The sequence below is a fragment of the Fukomys damarensis genome, unplaced genomic scaffold, assembly GCF_012274545.1.
Source record: "Fukomys damarensis isolate Sample0158 unplaced genomic scaffold, DMR_v1.0_HiC HiC_scaffold_16, whole genome shotgun sequence".
NCBI lineage: Eukaryota > Metazoa > Chordata > Mammalia > Rodentia > Bathyergidae > Fukomys > Fukomys damarensis.
In genome coordinates, this window is record NW_022900928.1 from 85,311,596 (window position 1) to 85,312,079 (window position 484).

The window sequence follows — 484 nt, forward strand, 5'->3', positions numbered from 1 at the left end:
GAAGCCGAGGCCTCGGAGGAGCGCGGGAGGGCGCGGCAGCAGCGGCGAGGTGGAACAAGACATACAGAAAAGTGCGCGGAATGAGACATTCATCATCATCATCATCATCATCATCATAATTAATAATAATAATAATAATAATAATAATAATAATAATAATAATGTAGGACAGTCCAAAGTAGACTATAAGGAAGCAAAGACCCCGGGGAGTTTTGTTGTTGTGTTTAGTTTATATATATATTTTTTGAATTTTTGGTTATTTTTTCTCCTCTCCAGGCTATTTATTTGTTTGGTATGAATAGATGTTTTAAATAATATGAACCGGACCTTCAAGAGCCTTAACTAGTTTGTGTCTTGGATAATTTATTATTATCATGTGAACTGTATTCACGGGGGGGGGGGAAGAGATTATTTTGTGCGGCCAAGCAACCTGCTCAGAGTCTATTTTTCTACAAGTTCCTGGTCCTGAGAGTCGGGAAACAGA